The 13789-nt window shown below is 41.1% G+C and overlaps 1 protein-coding gene across 3 annotated transcripts in view; it reads right to left on the bottom strand.

Annotated features, from left to right (window-relative positions):
- ERC2 (ELKS/RAB6-interacting/CAST family member 2) overlaps positions 1–13789 on the bottom strand; it is a 975821-nt gene that overhangs the window by 103057 nt on the left and 858975 nt on the right. The window lies entirely within an intron of this gene.

Below are 13789 nucleotides of genomic sequence, written 5' to 3'. Positions count from 1 at the left end.
ATTCCCATCTATACCATCACTGCTTGTTTGCACAATCCTTCCCATATCCCAAGATAATTGCTTGATTTTTTGTAACCACTCTAATGGAATGATTATTTCCATGTTGCAGACAGAAAAAGGAGGCAAGGAGAGTCCTAAAGTTATCTGAAGTCAAGTAGCTAGTGTTAACAGCAACGCTAGGGCAAGACCTAAGTCTTCCACCACAGAATTCAAAGTCTCCATGTAGCGAGTGGTGTGTGGACTCTCTTACCCCAGTTTCCCTTTGAGGCAACACATTTGCCCCCACTTTTATTTAATTCACCTGCATGGCACAAGGTTCCACTGCAGCTCAGGTGGTATGCCTAAGTTAGGCTCCAGCCAATCAGCTTCCAGCATTCCTCCCCTAGCCACAGCATTGGTTCAGGATGAGCACATGATCCCATCAAAGCCAATGAGAGACACTGACACTTTTTGCAGGGCCTGTGGGACCTCTGCCTGACTGTACTTGGAGTGACAGGAGGGAAGACTGGAAGTTGAGCAGGCATCATGCTCCACCGAGGAAGTGAGGGTGAATGGAGCCAAGAGATGTGGAGGGAGAAACTGGTTCCAGGAAACACCCTCTATTCCCTATCACTTTATGCTGCGAGTAACAGGGGTTATTCAAAAGCACACTGGAGAAAGCAGGAAGAGCGCCACCTACAGCTTGGGTAGGCTCCATTTCGAGAATGGAATCAATCCACTGTGGCTCCGAGGCCTGCCTCCTGCTTGCGACACTTAAATGCCTTCAGTTTTTGAGTTATTTAAAGAACATACCATTTTATGGGCAGGAGGAAGCGCTTTAATCTGCAAAATGATTTTTATCACAAACTAAACATCCTTGTAACTTTTTGGTCCTCTGCTTTGGTCGAAGTTGTCTCTCCTTGGAGCTCAGACAGCTGTTGGAGCTCAGAAGATCTGCCTCCACCCTGCACTTTGCCCTGCTCGCTGGTACTCTGGTGTTCTCCAATTCCTGGATCCATGTGGGATGTAAGAACTCAGGATCAGGACGCTTGCACGCATCAAAATGGGGCATTTTCTTTCTCTTTATCCCACGACTTGAGGGAAAGCAAAAAACAAACAAACAAAAACAAAACAAAACAAGAATTCCTCTAATTTAAGGTTTTCAACCTTGACACTTGAAGTTCTGAGCCAGACAATTATTTGTCATCATGACTGCTTTGTGCAATGTAGGATATTCCTGGCCTCTACCCACTAGATGACCCATTAGCACCCTTCATTTGGGACAACCAAAAATGTCCGTGGACATTGACAAATGACCAGGGGTGGGGGCCAAGATCCCCCCTCATTCCCCAGCTCCCCATTTCCTGGTTAAAAACCACTGCTGACAGCATCTTTAAAAACATAATTCCTTGTAGTATTATGTTGTGAGACTGAGGGAACCATCACCCTCCTTAGAACTTTGCAAGAGCCATATAAAATATTCCCTGAGGAGAAATGACTTCAAGAAACTCCAAGATACCAGCCTGGGCAAAATAGTGAAATCCCATCTCTACAAAACAAAACAAAACAAAACAAAACACAAAAAGTAGCCAGGCATGGTGGCATGAACCTGTAGTATCAACTATCCGGGAGACTGAGGCTGAGGTGGGAGGATTCCTTGAGCCTCGGAGGTCAAGGCTGCAGTGAGCCCTGATGGTGCCATTGCACTCCAGCTTGGCCGACAGAACGAGACCTTGACTCCAAAATAGCAATACTACCGTCTGTCAGGGCTATGAAGCCACATAAGACTTGACACATTAAGGACAAGAGTGAAGAAAAATGTATCAAACAGAAATAATTTTACCTAAACACTGGCAAGAGGAAAAAGACATGGAGGAGAAACTTCGAAATGAAAAGCAGTGAGGCATCTATATGGTGAGTTCCAGCATGGGTGCTCAGCTTCTCACTTTCTCAAGTAAGAAAACGGAACTTTAAGGTTATTGCTGGGTTTCCGGGATTCAAAACCCAAAGCTAAAAATGTGGAAGAGGTTGGTGTTATCAGAAATGATCTTTCCAGTAAATGCCTAAAACTCACTCACTCTGCAGAAAAAAGCCAAAAATGGTAAAGCTTCACTTATTTGGACAAATGTGGGAGAAGTCATTTAAAATAAGCAAAATTGATGGATTTATAGAATATTTTTCAAGGGAAGGCATTTACTTGCTTTCAAATGCCAGCAGTAATTAAAAGTGAGCTGGCAGAGGTCCTTCCTCCAGGATTGGTTTGAATGAGAAGACAGAATTTATTGAATTAATATAAGCATTGTTAGGCTGGGAAGAAGGGCTTTGAGTTAGTTTGTCCTCTCCATGAGCTAATTAGTTGTATCTTCACACAGGCAGCTAGCTGAGACCAGCCCAGGAATTCCAGAATAGTGGGGTTCCAATGAGGCTTTGCTTCCAGGCACAGACATCTGTGCACCTTGAGGTACTGATCAAGTCAGTCAGGAGAACCAGGCTGGCTTGTGTGTGAAGGCTGGGCTGTTTGGGGGCCTCACTGTGTGAAAAGATTTGGATTCTAGCATTTTCTTTCTCTATAAGTTCTAATGTCTGGAGAAATGGAGAGGCCTATTAGGGGAGTTCAGATGACTGGAGCTGGCACATCACTGCTTCTTCAGGTCCCAGGCAGCCTCCCCTCCAGCTATCAGCATGTCTCGGCTGTCCCATGCTGTCCCCTCAATCTCCAACTGCCCTCCTTTCTCTCCATCACCAGAGAAATGTGACTGCCTAGGGAGCAACCATGTCTTGAAAGGAGAAAGAGCAAGAATAAAGGTGTCTCTGAGGGGCCTTGGTTCTCCTCCCCTAGTTCTTTTAGGCATTTTGTTTTGTTTCATTTGGATAAAGAGCTAACATTTAGAACAATAATAGAAAATAGAAGTACTTGTCTGGAGGGTATAGCAGAGGTCCACAGTGACTCTTATGAGCTATATAAAGGACTGTCCCTTCTGGAGTCTAGTAATTAAATCTGGAGGAGTAGTTCTCAAATCTTGTTAGAGAATGAAGTTCTCAGGGCACACTCTTCCTGGCTAAGCAATCCCATCCCAGCCCCTCTCTACTGAAATCATTCATCCTGGTCAATTGTCTTTCTCAGAATACCTGGGTATGTCAACAGAGATAAAAGAGAAGTGCAGCGCACTTACTTCCTAGTTTCAGCTGGCACTAAAACAAGAGAATGAGTTGTGCGTTTTTTGGTGGAGGTGCCTCCTGATGGAGTCTACACACTGGCTTGTGAACATGTTGTCTGTACTGAAGAACTTATCCCAAAATGGTGGCTCCACATACACCATAGACAAGTACTGTCCTCCCCATGTCCTTTCAGCATGAACTGAGAGCGGGGCAGTCTCAAAGTGGCAGGTGTCACAAAGGTCACTCTCATAGTCAACAACTGAAGACTTCCCTAAACAGCAACTCCTTGCTTTTGCACCAGATAAGCCTTATTCCCAGCATCAAGAAAAGGATTTTAATGGTGTGTGGACTCCTGGTTCAGGTAGAAGCTGGTATCCAGAGATGTCATTCCTTATTTATCAAGTACTTATTCAGCAGGTCCAGAAATGTTATGCAAAATTTGGTGTTCATGCTTATATACTTTATTCTGAGGAGCAGAATTATGGTAGCCATATTCTTAAAGTAGTTTGAAGCTCAGAATTAAAAATTAAGCAACAGTTGGCATAAAGCGATCCCTTGATTTTTTTTTTTTTTTTTTACCAGTTTTTCCGAGGCAAAATTTACATACCATCAGGGTCATCCATGGTAAGTGTAAAGTTCAACGATTTTAAGTAAACTTATAGAGTTGTGCGATCAGCACCACAAACCAGTTTTAGAATGTATCTACTATCTCCAAAAGACCCTGCGACTGTTACAGTAAACTTCCCTTAATTTTTGCAGCAAATGTTCTACAGTTGAAAAGAAAGCTCTTTCTACATCTGCAAGACTGATCCATTTTTCTCCCTTCCAAGAACTCTACTAAAAAAATTATCTGTTGCTTATCTGAAATGCAAATATAACTGGATGTCCTGTATTTGTGAAACCCTAATCCAGGACTAAAGCAGAATTAACCAAATAAATGGAAATGCATGTCTAGAAATAAATGTACTTTTCTGGAGCATTGTAAATAAATGTGAATTATTTTCTTAGTTTTGAACCATTTGAGTTCTAAGATGGTCAGAACCTAGTTCCAGTTAGAATACCAGTTGAGAACTAAGGTACAGAGACAGCCTGAATAATTCACAACCCAGCTGCTGTTTTACAAGCAAGCCTGGGACCTCAGACACTCACAGGATTATATGCTACATTTCCCTTGAAAGGTTAAAGTGGATGTAATTGTTAACCTTGCAGCTCACAATCAGAACTGGAAATGTGACTTTTAGGGGCACAAATTATAGGGAAATCATTCTTAACCTCTTTGGGGGGCAGTGTCACAACTCCTTTGGGAGAATCTGATAAAAGCTATGGACCTTCACCATGAGAAAATGCATGTATACACATTCACAACATTTTCCAGGTAATTTTCTTTTAGGTGGGAGAGGTTTCATGGATTCCATGACATTGTTCATGGAAAATTCAAGGGTGCAAGAGCCTGGGCAAGTTGATTAAAACCATCCTGGATTCTTATGCCTTGCTTTTCTCTTCCTCCTGTTTGTGTGGGAAGTGAAGAAGTCGGGATAATGGCAAGGGAACTGACTAACTCAAGACATGGCTGTGGCTGGGCGCGGTGGCTCATGCCTATAATCCCAGCACTTTGGGAGGCCTAGGTGGGCAGATCACCTGAGGGTCAGGAGTTCAAGACCAGCTTGGCCAACATGGTAAAAACCCCATCTCTACTAAAAAATACAAAAAATTAGCCGGGCGTGGTGGTGGGCAACTGTAATCCCAGCTACTTGGGAGGTTGAGGCAATGAGAACTGAATCGCTTGAACTCAGGAGGCGGAGGTTGCAGTAAGCGGGATCGCGCCACTACACTCCAGCCTGGGAAACAGAGTGAGACTTCCTCTCAAAAAAAAAAAAAAAGAAAGAAAAAAAAACGAAGACGTGCCTGGGATACTTTTGGCCATCAGTGGTAAGACCTGGAGCAACTTGCCCACACTTCATAGACTTGTGTTCACTGTTGGTAAAATGAACAGATCAACCTGACTCTGTTTCACAAGTTATATCTTACGGATCTACTGGAACGGTATCTGGGAAGGGCTCTTTTAGGATCTGAAGCACTGCACAAGATTTTGTAGGAAAAACAAAAGTTTTAAAATCACTAGACTACATGGTCCTCAAAGTCACCAAAATACTCTGAGTTTTAAGCCACCTGACTATCTGATTCTAGATTCTAAAGAGTGGAAGCCAGGCATCAGTTGGGGAGGATCTGGGTATTCTTTTTCTCTGAGTCAAAGGAAAAAAGGCATTTGGTAGGGACAGGAGAGAAAGACATCCCAGCCCTCACTACTCTCCAGTTCTGCAACATTTCTTTCTTCCTTTGAGCTGTTCTCCTTCCTTCATATGAAAAACTGTCTACAGGTATGGTAATGGTTTGTCAAAAACTACCCACATTTTTTCTGATAAAATTTAAAAAAAATCCTTTCCCAATTATATGAATTTGCCTTTGGGTGACAAAGATACCCAATGATCTATTATATCATTATATACTACTATGCCAATGATACTAGTAGACCAAGTGGATAAAAGACAAATGTGCTCACTCTGAGTTTTATAGATGGCCTCTCTTTAGTGCCTTAGAGGCCCCTACAAATTAGGCTCCAGTATTATCATCCTCATTTTTTAGAAGAAAAGACTGAGCGGGGAAAAAACGTTGAGTGACTTACACAAATTCACCCACCTAGCCAACAGCAAAATGGGATTTCAAGTCACAGAGCCTATGCTCATACTATGTTGAAGAGATAAATTATACCACTTAGCACTAAAACAAACAAACAAACAGGTTTTATTCACTCATTTTCCCTCAAAAACAAATAATCTACCACTTTAAGGAAGTGTGTTATCATGCCCAATGATATGAACCATAAAACTATTTTGGATGTTTATTTGATACTTATTGATGTTTAAGCAAGTCTACTATGTTCACAGTTATCACCTCAAAGAAAAATATATTATTTAGTTTTTAGGTTTTATCTTATCTGTCCTTGGTCCTTGAAACAGCAAGAGAAACGCATACACTCTGTTCTTACTTGTTGTCATAGGATACCAGCTGCCTGCTGGGAAAAGCATACTGGGAAGTACTGTTCTACACTTTGTATTAAGACTTAAAAAATAAAAAACCCAGAGCCTGTGTAAATCACAGACAAAGTTGACCAATTTCATGGCTTAGTCATGGTTAACATATCAGATTTCACGGCTTGACAGAGATTAACAAGAAAATCATATTAGAATTACAACTATTAGTAGATTCTTAGATATTTGACAGAGAAACTCCAAGCTCTCCAAACGCCATTGCCCACTGCACAGCCCTCTTGTCCTTCCTCCTGTGGATAGAGCCTCCATGAATCCAGGGAGAGCAAATGGGATCTTCCATTGTTGGTCACAATCATCTCACCTCCTGACTACGGCAGGAGTGAGCCAGTGCCTAGTGGGCCCCAGGGAAAGGTCTTAGCATCTGCGAAATAAAGTGAGGTTTAATATTTATAGCCTAATTCATAAAACTGTAAGGCGAAAAAAAAATCTCATTTGTACATAACACAGGTATTTTACCCAATATTACATGCACTAAGGAGAGGAATGAATGATCATTGTTGGAACTATGATATTTTCAGTGAAAATTAAGTTTCCATGTCTTAACGAGGAAGCAATTCAGCAGAGGCCTTGTTGTTAAAAGTGGCATGTGAGCAGGAACTTCAAAAGACCTGCTGACTGCCTGCCGAGCCATTTGGCTGGAGGGCTCTGCATATCCTCTTTCGGGTAAGAGGCAGCTTACTTGTCAACTTTGCATGAAAGACAGCCAATTTGTCAGCCATTTGCTTTAATTTTGTTTCTGAGTCTTCCAACGACAAACTCCATATACCTTCTGGTCTTTAATATCATGTATCTGACTGAGGGATGGAAATTCACTCTAGTGTCTCAGGCTGGTTTCCTTCCCAGGCCATCCTCCTGGGTCTTATAGGATGTCCTTAATCAGAACCACATTACTCAGCTAGAGGAAGTCCTTGTGCAGACTCTGGCAAGACACTATGGCAAAAGAGTTTCACAACATGAAAGGTCAGATTGAGAATAAAAGCTGCAGTTATCTGTTGTGTTTTCTTTAGTTGAGAAAATGAAGGCAGGGTGCCTAACTCCTGAGGAACCAAGATTTGGATAAGTAGCAGCCACTTAGGAAAGGAGTTCCATTGGCCGCTGAGCACAATGGCCAGTTGTGGAAAAGGTAAGTCCTTAAATTCCAAGTATTCTGAACCTGAGCAAGGATTTTCTCATTTTATACAGATAGGTTTTTATATTTCAGTAACACCCTAGACTGGTAAAACAAAAATAGCTACATCTTGTCAAAAAATATAATTGTCACTGGACTGTGTAAATGTATACACACATATATATATACACTACATATATGTGTGTTAGATATACACATATACATAATATATATTTTACATATACGTGTTAGACAAATAAAGCACATTTTAATCGTAAAAGCTACCAGTTATTGTGCATTTTTTTTAAGTGCCAGGCACTATGCTAAGCACTTTCCGTGCATTATTTAGTCTCTCAACAAACTAGCATGGTAGGGACTAGCTTTGTCCCTATTTTACAAATAGAAAAAACTTGAGATTAGAGAGGAAATTCAAGGTACACAGTTAGACACAGAGCCAGAAGTGGAACCCAGGAGTGCCTGACCCCTAAGCCCAGCAAATTGAACCCTGGCAATTCTCACTTGTTCCATTAAGATGAGTGCCCAAGCTGACTGTGAAAAACAGGGGAGGAGGTGAAGTGATGAGCCATTTCACTTCACTAACACATGGGTGTGAAGGAGTTAGGCGTTACTCCAACCCTGTATCTTCATCCCAGGGAGGCAGCCTGCAGGCTTTGCCGATGGAAGGCAGGGTGTGAGAAAAGGAAGAAGTGATTGCAAAAACCCAAGACCCACCTCCTTTACAAATTTTGCCCAAGATCAGCCTGGCTGGGGAGAGTCTGAGAACTCAGAGGGACCAGAGGACTTAATGGAAATCTGTCCCTCACCCAGTTTCAAACTGATAGCCTTCCCTTCTCATGCAAGGGCTTGCCCTAGAGATTTGGGGCAAGAAACATTTCCAGTGCACCTCTACCTTAACTCACACCACAGGGGCAGCTAACAATTACAGAAGGAATGAACTTTGTCATCAAATTTCCTTCCATAAAACCATTTCCCAGGAAATGGAACACAGCATGAAGCAAGCCAACTGCAATTTTCCACCAACAATGAGCATCGTGGGGCACAGGTACTATATTTAAACAATTTTCCTCCAGCGTTTTGGCAAGGCTGTCTCTCAAGGAGACTTACCGAGTTGGGCTGAGGTCTCATTCCCCTCCGGCCAGCAGGATCAGAATGTTTAATATGGCCCTGTCTCTTCAACACCCATGTGTAAACCACCAATAAACAAGCCAGGAAAGACCTGCAGGCCTAATTGCCTTTTAACTCTGCCAAGATGATAAACTCCCAGAGCAAAGAAGGAAAGACTTCCAGGGATTTAACAAGTTTATCTGCCTGCCACTTGAATATTTTCTGTCTGCCTACACTTCAGTGAATTCACCAATAAAAGGATAAAAGGGCCCAGAATGTCAGACCACTCAAATGGCCAAGAAGTCCCAGATTCAAAATGTATGACCAGCAAAAATTAACCTGTTAATTGAGCTTCATTTTAGGTGTTTTTAAGATCTGGAGCAAGGGAAGTGGGGCCACTTGACTCTTTCTAGCACTGGCCATTTCTCTTTTATTGACCAAGGCCTAGAAATCTTTACTTACAATAAAGAAAATTGTTTTCACAAGGAAACTGGGATAGGCAACCCATTCTGAAACCTCTAAAATTTTAGATAGAGCATTATACTGACAGGAGAGAAACTATACAAATCTCGGTGGTGGGAGAAATGGGGTGTATCATATGGGCCATCATAAGATTGGTGTTTACTTCTGTAAAGATATTTTTCATCTCTCCCTGAACCAACTTGCAAATTAAGCATGTTGGTTGTTTTTGTTGGTTTGTATCCTACCACCCAGAAGAAAAATACTGAGAGCTCTTTACCTATTGGAGTTAAATTGGAAAAGCAAAGCAATACCAAACAAAGAGACTTGGGGTAAGTACAGAGAGGTGGTGCCATTCAAGGCATTAAAGCAGGATGAATGGGCATTACCTCTGGGAGGCCATTTCACAATCTTTATCAATATTAATGTGCAACTTCCCTTTTAGGAATTTATTCCAAAGAAAATTATTGGATAAGGGAATAAAGGTTAAGCCCAAAAGGCTTTAGGGAATTCTACTAGGGAACATTTTAAAATATCTAAAGTTCACCATTAATAACTGGCTAAAGAATGCAAAATTCCATACTCTGTAACTATAAAAATTATTCCATAGATGTATATTTATTAATGTGGAAAGGTGTCCAACATACAATGTTAAGTACAAAAAGCAGATTATAAAAACATTTATAATATAATCCCATTCTTTTTAAGAGGCTATATATAGTAAAATTAGAAAGATACATAGTTCCCCAAAATGTTAGTATTTCTGGATGGTGGATTAGAAGGGACTTTTATTTTCTTTGGCAAAGATTTTTGAATTATTTGAAATGTTTAATGAGAAAAATGCATTGCCTTTAGAAATGTTAAAACACTAAAGCAAAACAATAAAATTGAATAAAAACAAAACATTCCCACCACCATCATTACTGTCCTGATCAACAGGAAAAGCTGAAACAACATCATGGGAAGACCCAGCTATCCTTTCTCGAGGAGGCAGGAGTAGAGAACGCTAATGGATTTGATCTTGCCTTATCAGCACATATAACTGTTGTTCAAGCGTACTCTCCAATGAGATGAGAATGGAATGGTAAAACCACAAGTAGGCTCAAAATCCCAACAGGTGTCTTCCCCAGGGGACCCAGGTGTCTCTCTTTCCTGGAATCATGGTACAAATGTCGAGGACTCCCCTATTAAGCTAACCTGTACCACTTAATAAAACAGGAACAGCTCTTAAGTACGGTGCTTGCCAACTGAAAAATCTGGAGCACTATTTTTCTATTAAAACCTTGTTCATGTTTTTCCTATTGGAACCTGGAAACTGGACAAATTCTGAAGAAATCCAAAAGAATTTCTTTAGAAAATAATTCTGTTAACACCAAAAGCTCCCAAGCACTACACAAGGCAAATGCTAGGTTGCGTTATGCTGAAATGTAAAAGCAGGGTTCCAATCTAAAGTGATGTGTCCTTCACACCAGGCTTTGTGTGCATCAGGGTTTATGCATTTGTACACTGATCCTTGCACATTTCTGCATCTCCCTGCTTCATAATTTCATAATCAGTTCCAGATTTCCTATTTCTTCCACATCGTAAGGCACAGAGTTCCGGATTTGAGAGATGCAAGGTTTAAAAGTATGAAAGTACAGTGAAATGTACGATAATAATAAAACCAAAACTGAAGTTTTGTTTCATACCCACTGAGAAGCAACAAACTGAATATATACCTTGGGACCCATCTGATCTTCAGAAACTGTTGGAACATGGTAGACATGTACAAAAATTTCATATGTAAAATGGATCCTTTGGCTGGTAGACCTCCTTACCAACAAAGCTAAAAGTGTTCCTACATTGCTATAATAAACACATCAGATTTGGATATCCTGCCAAAGCACTATAATGCTTCTCTCAAAATTCAGAACTCTGTCTCTACATTACAAGACAGAGCAAACTGAAAGATCAGGTTAATCTAGGATAAACTTCATCTCTTGAGTTCAAAGACAACTGGCCTCTCTAGGGGTTTCAATCAAGGTTTCTTTGAAGGATTGCTCTCAAATTCATTAAAGAAATTTCACTGACTTCACAGACTTTGACATTAAATAGATAACCTGAGCTCTTCATTGCCTGGCAAAATGACTGTTCACCTTTGAAGCTCTCCAAATTGGGATTAAGTTGGCTGTTTGCCTTTTACCTCAAAGATGACTCCACTCCATTGACCAGCGAGTCCCCAGGCAATCACCTGGTTGATCAATGACATCAAATTTATCTCTACAATGTGTCTCTTAAAACACCCATCCTTTCACAGATTGGCTTTGTTATGATTTTTGCTTTAGATGTAGTAGTACTCTTGATAATAATGCCATCCCCCATAATAAAAATTCAGGAAATGAATCATATTTTAAAAATCCAAGTGTAATTTCCAACTAACTTGAAAGATGTGCGGGGTTTTTAGATGTATAAACTCAATTTTTAAACCCTGCTCTTAATTTCGCTTCCTCAATTACCACAGAAAATGAGGTGTCTCATCAGACCCTGGAGCGAGCCCTAAAGCAGCATGGACTTGCTTTTCACAATGACTCTGCACATTCCAGAGAAGGCTCGGCATAAACACATGAGCTTTCACCCTCTAACCCCACCGTCCGCTTCCTCTGTGCCCCATAATCTAAAACATCTCTTCTTCGCAGGTATATGGTCTTGGATTTGTCACAGTGTACGGGAGACTTTACAAGGCCAATAAAATGACAGCTGCACAGAGGGAACTGGGTGGCTTTTACTGACTCTGAAACACCACTGCCTTTAACTCCCAGGGATCAGGAACTTGAAAGCACTCTGATTCACTTAGCTCTGTGTTTGTCATAAAGTTAAGGCTAATCAGATTTTCCCCAACTTGCAGCCCTATCTTAAATCCTCAAGCTGCTCCTATGCAAACTTAACTGATGGAAGATGTGATTATACCTTCTCAGGTCATAAATTCTAGATATTTATAACATAACTGTTGTCATTTAGGCCAATTAAGATGCTTTTACTAGCTCCGAACAACTACCTATGGGGCTTGTCAAATACTCTGACAGTGGTTTATGATCCTTCACAGTGATTTTATCTTATAGGAATATGAAAGATGGTTGCATGCAAAAATAGCCAGGAGGCCTTGAAGCACATTCTTCATATTATCATCATCCATACCCCATTTCCATTCTGTCCCCTTTCTTATCCACTAAAACCCCGATTTGACTCTAACTGCCCCCGCCAGCCAGAGTTGGTTTCTTTGATCACCTTTTTTTTCTCCAAAGACCTAAAAGAGGGAGATAACACCTCTTGAGACACTACTATAAAACACCCAAGTGGTGGGCTGGTTAAACGCCCAGCTGGGAATGCCAGACTTCCGCATGCATAACATGTCCCTAAAGACAAGTGGGTTTTACTTTTCACTTAGGGCAAACACTCCCTCATGAAAAGCAAAAGACGGTGACAACAAAGAAAGAACGGGACATATTTGGGGATTTCATACAGACAGGTTACAGCTTCTCCTTTTCCCTTGTGAAATATCGCTTATCTACTACTGTTCCCCTCCTGCCGTTTCTTCTTTTAACAAGGCCCCTAAGCACTGATTTCAGGCACTGTACTAGGCTAGGGATACAGGGATCAAGAAACACCCAGGCTGGCTGAGGACACAGACACCTTGATAATTATAATGCAAAGTGTTAACAGGTAACAAGACAGTCATGCACAGCAAATTCTGGAAGCACTGAAAAGTGGCATTTCACTTTTGGAAGGGATGTGGTCAGGGGAGATTGCTTGGGAAAAAGAATTCCTAGTCTGGGCCTTAGAAAATGCCAGGAGAGAGCTAGGCCAATTGGGGGAGAAAAGTACTTCCAGGAGGGAGAGAAAGAGCAAAGGCGTGGATTGGAGGAGGACATGGGATACGTGGAAAATGCCAGGCAGGTGAGTGTTTCAGAGCATCACATCCCTGCCAAGCAGCAGTGAAAGTTGAGGCTGGAAAGGAAAGTCAGGGCACACTCCTGTGGGACTTTGTATTCACATGACATAAGCTATTTCCTTTCTTGTTCAAAGGAGGCCTGGTATAATGTTGCTCTTTTCATGAACCCAACTGGACATAGTTGGGTAAGAATTTTTCCATCCGAATCTGTTTGCTTCATACTGCCATCCATAGCTGGCATTGTCAAATTCCCCAGACTAACTTGACAGACATAACTGTTTGAAAATCCGGCCACACTTCCCTTGGTAAAGAACGCTTTGCTTTCGATGACCAAAACAACACTATTTGTAGAAGCTAGGTAAAGCACCCAAAATTCCACCTGATATAACAAATATGAAGTTCTGACTCCATACAAAGTCCTGTTCTGGAAATGAGTCAGAAATGTGGTGGAGAAGGCACGACCTCAGCAGTCAGTGGATTCTCAAGTAGACAGTGACACATCCTGGATCTTCAAATGTAATGGTCTTTTATCAATGTGATTTTTTCCTTATGTTTCTAATGATGACAATTTGATTGAATTTGACCAAAGGAAAAAAAAAATAAAAAGTACAACATCTACTTGGCCAAAGGAAGATAAAAGTGTGGAAAATATATCATAGCATTTGAAATTCTGCAGTATGGGCAAATGCAAGCTACCAGCAATTTCTTCAAATTAGCAGCTTAAATGTGCTACAGAGACACAGGAATCAGAGTAGCAGTGCTAACCTAGGCAGTCCTCAAAATGATCAAATTGGAGTTCATTTTCAAGAATCTTATGGAAGTTTTTGCTGCTGTTAAAAATTTTAAATATTTGACTTTGTTTGTTTATACTCTGCCTTGGTCCAGAAAGGATTAAAGCATCTAATACCAAACAGAAGAGGG

This window comes from Pongo pygmaeus, chromosome 2 (assembly GCF_028885625.2).
Source record: "Pongo pygmaeus isolate AG05252 chromosome 2, NHGRI_mPonPyg2-v2.0_pri, whole genome shotgun sequence".
In the NCBI taxonomy this organism is placed as follows: Eukaryota; Metazoa; Chordata; class Mammalia; order Primates; family Hominidae; genus Pongo; species Pongo pygmaeus.
The sequence above is the reverse complement of the archived record's forward strand: the minus strand, read 5'-3'. Positions and strand labels throughout refer to the sequence as shown.